This window comes from Lactuca virosa, chromosome 7 (genome assembly GCF_052849685.1).
Source record: "Lactuca virosa cultivar CGN04683 chromosome 7, Lactuca_virosa_CGN04683_v6, whole genome shotgun sequence".
Classification (NCBI taxonomy): Eukaryota; Viridiplantae; Streptophyta; class Magnoliopsida; order Asterales; family Asteraceae; genus Lactuca; species Lactuca virosa.
The window spans coordinates 288115601-288127250 of NC_136432.1; the positions used below are offsets into that span (position 1 = coordinate 288115601).

Here is an 11650-nt window from a genome sequence, read left to right on the forward strand (position 1 = left end):
ATATATATATATATATATATATATAACCATTAACCTCATCAAGTAAAAAAAAACACCCCTTCAACCTTTTATATATCAATTTAATATCAAATAATGATAATTATCCCAAGTAAACAAATTTCACATCCTTAGGGCTAAGAGCGGACGGTATGGGCTTCAACAAGAAATGACTTGGCTGAGGTGGCACACGGAAACGCGGTCGTAACGGGGGAACAGCCCCCTCCCCCCCCCCCCCCCCCTTCCCCTCCTCGTTGAAGCTCGTTATGGCTTCACCCGTGGTCGTTACCACGGATCGAAACGGGTGAAAAATTGAATGTTAATTACTTGACCGTTTGCAAACGGTCAAAACTTAAAAAAAATTACTTTTTTATCCTTATAAATACTATTTTTAACCCATTTTTTAAACCTTTCCCTCATTCTCTCAATATCTTATACACATATTTTCTTTAAATTTTTAAAAAATGGAGCAAAGCCCAAACACCCCCCCTCCATCATCAAACCCAAACACAACCTCGCCTCTCAGATTTGTAGGTTATGAAAATTATTTCAATCTTTTTTCGTTTCAAGGATCACCACAAATCCCATACCAAGGCGCCGCTTTCAATCCCGCTTCACCGTCACTGCAATTTCCCAACTCACCTTACCTTCAACAAAATTTATTTGGTCAAAACCCAAATTTACAACAAAATCTTTTCCCTACTTTTGTTTCGATGCAACAAACAACCAACCAACCATCGCCTACAACACAACTATCGGTTGAAGTGGAAGCGGGAGGTAGTAGGATATGGAAAGGGAAAAGAAAATCGAAAGGGAAATCGATAGCGGTTGAAACAGAAAATACAGACATTCCACAATGGTGGACACCGGAGGAGGAATATGCTTTGACGACGGCTTGGTGTGCTACTTCAAAAGACGAACTCCGCGGAAATGGAATGAAGAAATGAGCTTATTGGGGGGCGGTGCGCGACAAGTTTCACGCTATTTTGAAGAAAAATCTGCATCGTAACAATGACATGTTGAGCAACAAATGGGGTCAAATAACTAAGCGGTGCAGCAAATTCAACGGTATTTACAACCGGCTTGAGGCGTAACAGCAAAGCGGAACCAACGACTTCGATTTGTTCAAATCTGCTAATGAACAATATCTGGTCGAAATGGGACATGTTTTCGACTTTGAAAAATCATGGGAGTTGTTACGAGCGGATCCAAGGTGGAATAAAACGCCTACATCGTCGGAGGTTCAATCACAATTCGAGCTCGGTCGACGTGTCGGACGCACGGACTCACATCGACCTTAACACCAACACCGATGAGATCCCAGATGATATCCAAGAGATATCCCCACCATGACGACCGCCCGGACGCAACAAAGCGAGGCGCGCTGCAAGACATGTGGAGGAGGTGGAGGCGAAAGCAAAAGAGGCGGAGGAAATGAGAGCGAAATTCGACGAGCACAATTTATTAATAAAAGAAAAAAATGACTTGAAACGTCTTCATTTGGAGTTCCTGGAAAGGCGGGCATGGGAGAAGCAGGAGCAAAAGGAGAGGGAACTAATGACACATCGGTTGTCAATTCTTCGGACGAGCGAGGAGGGTTTGGCGCCTGAGGATCTAGCGGTGCTACAAGCAATAAAGGAACAAATTAGGAAGAAATATTTGGGTTAATTAGGATTGTTGTGTGGTTTTAGAAGTAATTTGAATGATATTTTAGTTATGATTTTAGGTTTAAAATTATGTTTTTTTTAATTGTAATCGTAATTTTAGATTTTAAATATTATGTCTTTTTTTGTTTCTAAAATTTTATGTTTTATAAAAATATATTCATTTTAGTGATTAAAAAAACATAAAAAGGAAAAAAAAAACCAAAAAGGAAAAAAAAAATAAAAAGAAAAAAAACAAAATTCAAAAAAAATAAAAAATAAAACATATTTATTTTCAAAAAAGTTGGTGTTGCATCTTTTTGCCCATTTCCCCACTTGGTGTTGTAACACCATTTGCTTATATGACATGTGAGGTGGCACAACTTGATGTTGCATTTTGTTGCCCACACCCAATGCTCTAATGAGTGTGGTACCACACTTGTCACGGTCTACGTAGGCGCCACGTCATTTTTGCCACTCTTTAGCCAAAACTTGTCATTTGCATTGCGTGGGTTGCCACACTTGCCATGTTATATATATATATATATATATATATATATATATATATATATATATATATATATATATATATATATATATATATATATATATTAATTTAGAAAATCAATATTGCAAACATATTATTTTAAAAACTTAAATTCCATTAAAAAACATAGAAATTTAACAAAAACCATAGAAATTAAAACCTCACAAGACCACTAGAAATTCAGAAAAATCACACTAGAAATTAAAACATACACCCCACTAAAAATTAGAAGACAAAGACTTTAAATTTGACGCCATTTGGGGCTCTACCTCATAATTTGCCAAAACTCAACAAGCTTGAAATTTTTGCCATTTTCAACACGGTAAGCCTCAAGAGCATTCTCTAGTAAAGTATTTTCGTTTTCACCATTTCCGGCATCATGCATCACCTTACGAAACACAATGGTAAACCGAGTTGCGAGTGTGTGTGTGTTTCTCCATTTTCCGTAGAGTAGATCTTTTCTTCGAGGTTGAAGGGCTTGACAGTTGTATATGTCGGCGACTCTACTCCAAAAAGTAGTCGAAGGGTTGTCATTGTGGTGTGGATCTTCTGCTACATCAATCCATGAACGAGCGAGTATGATCATTTTCTTTAGTCGACCAAACAATAGTCATTTTTATTGATGAGGTGTAGAAAATGATGAAAAAATTAGAAAGTTAAGAGAATAGAATTAAGGAGATTTGAATGTGGTTAAAAGTGAATAAGGATGAGGGTGTTTATAGTTGAAGATTGAGGGTTGAAAATTTGAAATTTTGAAAAACAAAACGGTTATATTTTTGAAATTTGGTATTTTGAAAAAGAGGTTTGAGTAATAAATGAGTAAAAAAAATCTCTCTCATCGGTGAACCATCGCCGAGCCAAGCTTGGTATGCCGAGGCCTCGGCCCGTTGTTCGCCGAGGTCACCGTGTTCATTGTCGAGTCCACACCCACTAGCTTAAGAGACAAAGGTAAACTGCTATTATAGCAATTTACTCCAAATATCATCATCTTACTGGTAAATTTTGCTTAAAAAGATTTTAGCTTAAATCATCATCAATTAGTATTCTTTAGCATCTGATTCACTTATATAATGTCCTAATGCACCTCCATTAATGAAATATTTGCATTTATAGGTTAATTTCTAGAGTCTAATTTGCGGGTTTTATATCCGTTGATGTGCACGGAAGTACCCACTAATTTTAATATTTATAACCTAACAAACTTAGACTAACTATGCACTTGTAGGCAGTGTACCTAGTCAGATTACAGTATAGCTTAGGTAAGTTGGGTGTCGATCGCAGGGAACGGTGTTAATAATTAATCTATTTACTACTAAATTAATCTAATTATTAACAAGCTAAAAAGGGGGTTTTTATCTGATTTTGCAAGATCAGACTAACTTAACTCAAATTCAATCAATAATTAAAAGATACTCTTATCTAGTTCGAATCCACTTCGTCCTTATGGCTAGCTAATAATTATGGATTATTAAGTTGGTTGTTATTATATTAGTAATTTAGGTCTAAATTTACCAATAGTTAATTAATTCATGTAAAGCTATGTATGGTCACACACAATTAAACACAGAATCAATTATGTTATGAATATGCTATGTAAGATTTATCATGTAAACACAATTATGATCATAATCTATGTTCTCTAGCACATCAAAGTTAATTACTTCAATTACTAACTAAGATTTTGGTCGATCCTAGCTCTAGCAATTCAATGTTCACTAAATTACTAGGTTATCAAGTTCATGCAGTTAATGGTCACTAAGCTACACATAACATGAATTTAAGAAACTTAAAGCAACAACATAAGCATGCTAGGTAACAATAAATCAAACACGAGCAATTCACCAACTAAATAAATCCATATAAAATTATGTTATTCATAAGTTTGAAGCTTCATCTAGCTAGATAAGAGTAGCTAGATTCAGCTGCTCATAGTAGCAACTAACATATAAACACAACTCAAATAAGAAAACATGTCTATAAGCATCAAACAAGTAAACGAATTATGAACTTTTACTCTTTTTGGTGTTGAAAACCCTTTTCCAAGACCTTCTTCTGCTATAAATCGCCTCCTGGAACCTCTTCCTTAAGCCAAAAGTCTTCCAAATCGTAATGGGCAAAGGTATTTATAATATCTTTTTTTTACCGTTCACGTCGTGAGAATTTAAGTCTCACGTCGTGAACTCGAGATAATCGTATTCGGCAAGGATTCCTTCACCCGGATGCTTATCTTCTAACTCTTTCTACTCACGTCGTGAACCATCCACTGTTCACGTCGTGAGCACGTCTTTTGGGTGCTTTTCCGTTCTTCTTTTCTTCAAGTCCCCCAAAGTTCCAAGTATTGTCACTTCTGGTCCCTTTCTTTGAAAATACTTCTATTTGGCTGCAAATAACATTTTATCCTCATAAGTACCATAATTCTATGCAAATAACCAAAATATTAAATAAAATGTAGATCAATATTGCCTAAAACTATGCATAAATTTGGCAATATCAAAATACCCCACACTTAGGCTTTGCTTGCCCTCAAGCAAATCTACTTATTTAAACTTAAACCTTCATCACTAGCATTACATAGAACAATCCAATTCAGGCTCAGCCATTATGCCAAGACCTCAACGCATGCATTTGTGTCTAAATTTTTCCTAAATGACCCCCCATACTTTAAATACTCACAATCTTCATAAACACTCACCCACTTATTTCGAGCAATGCTCATTTTATGCAACCCTCCGAATCCATCCCCAGAAATCCTACTTAACCTCAAGGTATTTTTGTAAAGCTACCCAAGCATACATAAACTAGAGAATTACAACTTTTTAGAAGATACCACAACTTGGAGCTCTTGAATTCTTCTTTTCCTTAATGTTTAATCTTTCACTTCATTGAATTCACCATCTTTGTGTAATTTTGATATCTTCAACTTTTGAAACTTCAGAATTTTCGATCTTTGATCTTCTTACTTTGATACTTTTATGCTCCAAAAATTCTTCAATTTTTCACTTTTTTTGGTAATTTCTCTTTTTTTTACATGTATAACTCACTTTTTATATCACTCAAAAACCTACATGCTTAAGCAGGGGTGCTTAACTTCAACCTTTATTGGTTAAGACATATCTTTCCTGGATACATTTTAGGTTTAGGCTGCTAAACATGTTGCATTCCTCAAACTAAGCAGGGTTATGTTTTTGTTCCATGATTTCACTAAAATAAGGGAGGCCACAAATGCATTATAACGTATATCGGCTCAACTAAACATTTGAGCTCTTATCGGATCATTCCACTAGCAGGTATAGTTCAAATTATTACTACTAGATCCAATAAAAAAAATTTAAAATTTATTTACCAAATTATCTAGCAATTTACTTTTTCTATCCCCTACCCCACACTTATTTCATACAATGCCCTCATTGTATGCTTAAAATAATATAAAATTAAGAGAAGGGAGAAAAAGGAACAGACTCCCCTGGGATAGTGGCGCGATCAAAACTCCAAAAGTGTGGAAAAACGTGCATCTGGAATATGGACCTCTTTTTAAAATAAGAACTTGGACTTGATCTTGCGAAACCAGCCATCAATAAAAACTTCAATCTTCAAAAAGAATGGTGCAAGCCTCCAAATCATGTAGACAACGTGGGAAAGCATACGCCACATTGGATATTAGAGAAAACAGCCCATCGAATCGTCACAAAAGTGGCATAAGGAATGGTAATAATTCCGTGTAATGAAAAAGGACGGAACAAAATGAATATGGTGGAAATTCACAACTCACGACGTGAATCAGTACAGGCTCACGACGTGAGATCGCTGAAGCGTGCATTCTGATTTTCCTTGAAACCTTACTCACGACGTGAGAAATATTGGGTCACGACGTGAATCCTGGGTAAACCAGAATTAAAACTGCCTTCTTCCTTGTAAATATATATGCTCCACTCAACATCTTAACGAATTAAGACCCTTCTAAATTCAGTGTATTTTGACGACTCTTCTAACTATAACCACTCTCTCGACTCACCCCACACTTATTTCCAATTGTGGGTTTCGACTTCCAACTTCGAAACTTGAACGACACTTGCTTAAACGAACACGACTCTTGACTCGACCTTACTCCTTCCCCAAGACTCCTTAGCAAACTGAAAGTTAACAACCAAAAAAGAGCAAAGTAACATAATATCTTAAAGTCTTACAATCCAAACAATGTAAAAACAAAAAAAAAACAAACCAAACAAGTCTAAAATAAATGAAACTAATTGATCAATCATCTTCATCCTCCTCGTTTGCTCCACTAGTGCCCGCCCCGTCGCCTCCATGTCCTCGATACTCCGTCCACCTCAGGCAAATTGGGTAATGATACCCCAAATGAGGCGGCTGCTCCACCCCAAGGTGTTGAACCACGTTCTCCATGGTACCCCCAATCCAGTTAACGCTCAATGATAACTGGTCAAAATAACCAGCCATATCACCCCCAAAAGGTGCTGCGGGTGGATGCATCGGCTATCCTCTCTCTCCTCTTTCTCTCACGTTTCTTCTCCTTGGTCGTGGCTGTGGTTGTTGTTCTGGTTGTGTATCAGGCTGCTCATCACCCTCATTACCCTCATCATCTGAAGGTACTATTCCCCAATGCGACCCAAAATTTCTGACAACCCGCATGGTCTCCAAATACCCCATGCCAAACTCATGCTCATCCACACAAGTCATGGAACGAATAATATCAGGGACAACCAAATGATACGAGCGGGCCAAACGCGTAATAAATTTCCCTCCACAAATGGGACTCCCCGGGCGAGAACTAGCTGCAGACCCGGCCAGAAAACGTGCCAGAAAATAAGGAATGTTGGAACACACTCCGGGCTGCAAGATACACCATAAGAAGAATAAATTTTGTTTTGTTACTTTATCTCCATGCCTCCTATGATTGATGGAGAATGTGATGAAACGGTGGAGTAAGCGATGGATAGGGGACCGAATACTACTTTCGGGAGACACTCCGGAATTAAAAATTCCGGATGCAATATTATGTCAGAAAGCATATCCAGTGACACCCTCCATGTATCCTCTAGCTACCTTGCTCAAGAACATACCAAATTCGGGAGTCATTGCCTCTCGTCGATCATATAGACCAACCCTCCAAGCGAATTCAACGAGGCTGCACTCCCGATACTCATCCCCTAACTGGAATACCAAAGCTTGCGGCCAATGTGGGTCTTGGACAGTCTCCTGGAATGTCACTGTTGAGAAGAACTCAACAGAAAATTCCTTATACACCCGTTCTTGGATCCGAAATAGGTTGTGCCAACCCGAGCAAGTAAAGGAATATCCATCTCCAATAAATATTTTTGTCAAAAATGGGGACAGCCTTTCCACGAGCCCGACTTCCCTTAACCGCGTCTAATTAATTGTAGGAGCAACTGCAATCTCTCGGTTGTAGAGCCACCCTAATTTGTTGTTCCATCGGGTTAAGATGTCGCGGGACATTGTTGTGGGAAAATTGTAAAACGGGTGTAAACCCGCAACCCCACGAGGTGCCTCTCTTCTAGGACCCATTTCTGCAAAAAAAAAAAGCAACAAACACAAAACCAAATATCCAATAATTTAAATAACCACAGAACAGTTTTGTTGATGCACAGGACTCACGTCGTGAGTCATATGAAACTCACGTCGTGAAGTCGCTATACACAACGAGAATTGGTCTCTAAAATCAAAGGTCGTGACTAAATCTTGTTGATAGGGTTTACTCATAAACCATTTCTAAGCATAATCAAGTAAAATATGATGGATGAATAACACAATTCGGGCCAAATTTCGACAGTGACACATATGAAAAACCCTAGCCCCTAAATCAACAAATTAGTGAAAATTAACAAAAGAAATAAGAGATATTTACCTTTGTGATGAAGATTACGTAAGCAAAAAGATTAAATTAAGTAAAACTATGCCAAAATCGGGTGGGGGACCAGAGAACGATCTTCACTTCGTGAGGTTGGGAAAGTGGTTTGGTCAAACTGATTCTTTAACTTTTAATCTGTGGTCCCGAGTGGTTTACCACTCACGTCGTGAATCCATAATGGTTCACGTCGTGAGTTCTGTCTGGACTCAAAAATTGGGCTAATTAAATAGGAAGTGGGCTAAGGCATATATTGGGTCATTACTGAAAGTGGACAGGCTTTAAAAAATAGAGTTATCATTTAGAATAACCATGCCCGTATCTCATCTGAATTCACGTCGTGAACCCGAAATGGTTCACGTCGTGAGTCCTGTCTGATCATGAAATTTATTAATTTCTCCAATTTTAATTTTTGTAAGATATTCAATAAGTGTTACTACTTGATTTTAATGGCTCCTTATGCAGATAATAATTCGGATGACATGATAGACTTCCTAAGAACTAAAAGTACGCTAAAAACTAAAAAGAAAAAGAAAGAAAATGCAAACCAAACTCGGGTTGCCTCCCGAGAAGTGCTTCTTTTTGAGGAGTCTTGAGCTGGACTCCTTGCCTTCTACGTTGAGTCATCTGAAGAGTCCACCACTAGGATCTTTTGTTCCTTGAAACGCCTCTTGTAAGCTTGAACTCGTCTTTTATACGCCTTTTTCGAATTTTCCTTCTTAGCCTTGACCTCGTCTCCATCAAGCTTGTGTTTGGTCCCTTTAGTCTCTATCTTGTCTTCATACTTACACTCCATAGTATCCTTTTCTTCCTTTACCACTGGACTTGTTATTTTTGATGTAACCTCCTCTTCATCACTCGTCATCTCATCATCTTCCTTGCTCGCCCAAGAAGTTGGATTCGTGTAGGCAATGACTTCAACTAAAAATGGAACAGATGCTCTCGGTTTTGTTCTTTTAACTTGTTGAATTGTTTTGATTTCTTCTTCCATGATCTTCTCTAATTCTTCAAGTTCATTTTCTTCATCAATGTTGAAAACTTCTTCTTGAGCATGATTCCCTTGGAAGCCATCTTCTATCCCAAAAATTTCATTTTCATCACCAACCCTCAATGTGAGCTTAGACTCCCAAATATCAACAAGAGCTCCAGCAGTGTTTAGTAGCGGCCGACCAAGAATAATCGGTACATTTGGATCTTCTTTCATATCCAATACCACAAAGTCTATTGGAAAAACGAATTTCCCAATTTTTACTAAAATATCTTCCACAATGCCCCGAGGTTGCGTCACTGAACGGTTTGCCATGTGAATAGTCATCTTTGTAGCCTTCAACTTCGGAATATTTAATTTTTGATAAAACGAATAAGGCATCAAATTTATGCTAGCCCCAGAATCGGCTAAAGCATAAACCTTCATATTATTCCCAAACTCACATGGGAGAGTGAGTCGTCCAGGATCCCCCATCTTCTTAGGTACTTCTCCCAACACAGCTTTTGAGCTTTGCTCACTTAGAATCACCTTAGAATTCTCCTTTAATTGCTGGCGAGTGTCTAACAAGTCTTGTAAGAACTTAGCATATTCTGGAACTTTTGCAAGTGAACCAATAAAAGGAGTATTGATAGGAATACCCTTTAATTGCTTGATAAACTCCAGATGTTCTCTCTCCAGTGGACTGAGATTAGCTCTAGACGGGAATGGCAAAGGTGGTTTATAAGCTGGAACAGATACGGATTTCTTCTGTTCAGACTGAGCCCACGTCGTGAGCATAGCGAGCTCACGACGTGAACTGGGTGTTCCAGCAGATTCTTCAATTTCGAGCTTTGGCTTTTTTGGCTTTGGATCGGGCTGTTGTGGTTCCACTTCTAAGGCTTCTAGGAACTCAGAAATCGCCTCTTCTTCAATATCTATGGCCATTACGTGAGATTGGATGTTGTTTTCAGGATTTTTCGGGAACATCTTCTCATTAACCAAAGTGGTAAGTTGACCAAGTTGTACTTCAAGGTTATTGATGGAGGCTTGCTGATTCTTTATTAATGCTTGCTGATATATCATTATTGCATGATGATTCTTCATTATATTTCTTTGTTCTTCGATTGCAGCGTCAGTAGCATCATGTCTTTTTTCTGAAGCTTCCATGAATTTCATCAACATGGTCTCTAATTCTGATTTCTTCTCAGCTAGTGGTTGCTCTCTTTGGTAGAAGCCCCGGCCAGTTTGCCTAAATTTCTCTTCTTTTTGCTTCTTGTATTCTTCGTAAGGCAGCCACTCCTTCTTTGGTTTTCTCCAATCTTCTTCATACGTGTCCCCACTCGAGTAACATACTTGAGCTTTCTTGTTTCCATATTCATCCATATTGCAATCCTTTGTCAAGTGTGGGCCACTACATCTCTCGCAACCAACTCGAATCGCATGAATTGATTGGTCCATTTGAGTCAATCTCCTATCCATAGTGCTAAGCATTGCCATCACAGCAACCATCTCTTCAGTTTGTGTACCTCCACTGCCTTTCAGTCCATCGCGTCCTGGGTTGTGATACTCACGAGAGTGCTTTGAAAATTCTTCAACCAGCTCCTTGGCCTGAATTGGGTTCTTCTTTGTTAGTGGTCCTTGTGAATCAAGGAGTTTTCTAGTCATTACATTCACCCCATCATAAAATATCGACATTTCTTGCTGAAGATTTAGGTCATGTTGAGGATAATTCCTTAACAACCCCTTGTAGCGCTCCCATGCCTCGTATAATGACTCCCCCGGGTTTTGCTCAAAGTTGGCAATCGCCTTCTTGAGTTTAGAGATTTTGGAGGGTGGGCAAAACTGATCTAGAAATTTCTCACGCAATTGGGCCCATGTGGTGATTGTACCAGGTGGGAGTGCCTTTAACCAGTCTTTTGCTGCTCCCTTGAAAGTGACTGGTAGCATCCTTAGCAAAGCTGTCTCCTTTGGGATATTGGGAGTATTAAAATAATCCGCAATATCGTTCACCTCGTCTAAGTGTTTGAAAGCATCCTCGTGATCCTTCCCGTAAAATGGGATATCCTTAAGTGCAGTAAGGATATGTCCCTTCAACTCGAATGTGGCATTGGCAGGAATCGTAGGATGTATTAAACCCGGCCCCACATCATCTCGAATGCGCTTCTTGTAGTCCCCCATGGCCATCTCATCTATATTTGCCATCTCGTTCTCCGGCTCGTCCTCGGGTTCACTCGTATAAAGTCCAAATTCTGTGTCGGATTCGTATTCTGATTCGTGTGGAATAGGAATTGGACCAAGTTCTTCAACTTTGCCCTTATCCTTTGAGGCTGAACTCGATTCCACTATCTTAGTCTTCTTCCCCGACTTCCTTGAAAAAGCTGATTTTAGTTCTTGCAAGGGTGTTTTCTTTGGCGTTTGATCTTCCTTCGCGTTCTTGTTCTTATTTTTGTGAAGGGCTGACTCCGGATCTTCAAATGATGGCACCAAAGGTGTGTTAGAGCCTCTGGTCATGAACTCCTGCAAACTAAACAAAATAAAAATGTAAAACTGAACTAAAATAGAAAAAGAAACTAAAAACTAAAGAAAACTAAAAATCACAGTTCTCACGTCGTGAA

The 11650-nt window shown here is 38.6% G+C and overlaps 1 non-coding gene across 1 annotated transcript; it reads left to right on the forward strand.

Annotated features, from left to right (window-relative positions):
• Positions 1–10746: 10746 nt before the first annotated feature.
• LOC145127978 (small nucleolar RNA R71) lies at positions 10747–10853 on the forward strand. The gene has a single exon (XR_013716581.1). It is a non-coding gene; the product is annotated as a small nucleolar RNA R71 (small nucleolar RNA).
• The last annotated feature ends 797 nt before the right edge of the window (positions 10854–11650 follow it).